The sequence below is a fragment of the Antrostomus carolinensis genome, unplaced genomic scaffold (genome assembly GCF_000700745.2).
Source record: "Antrostomus carolinensis isolate BGI_N321 unplaced genomic scaffold, ASM70074v2 scaffold30086, whole genome shotgun sequence".
NCBI classification, from domain to species: Eukaryota; Metazoa; Chordata; class Aves; order Caprimulgiformes; family Caprimulgidae; genus Antrostomus; species Antrostomus carolinensis.
This window is the reverse complement of record NW_010320264.1, coordinates 1-234: the sequence shown is the minus strand read 5'-3', so window position 1 is coordinate 234 and position 234 is coordinate 1.

Below are 234 nucleotides of genomic sequence, written 5' to 3'. Positions count from 1 at the left end.
CGGGGTGCTGGCAGGGAGCCACCGCGTTGCTTGTTCAGGAGACGCTGAGCGTGGGCTGCCCCGGGTTGGGTTTCTGTCCCTGACCTGTCGTAACTTGCTGGGGTGAGGGGCTGTGACCCCAAAGCCCCAATTCGGGGCTGTGACCCCAAGTGGGACGGTGGGGACGAGGTGACCAGAGCCAGGCGGCCCCGCGTGAGTCAGCAGCGTTGGCGTCACATGAGGCGGCCGGGGGGA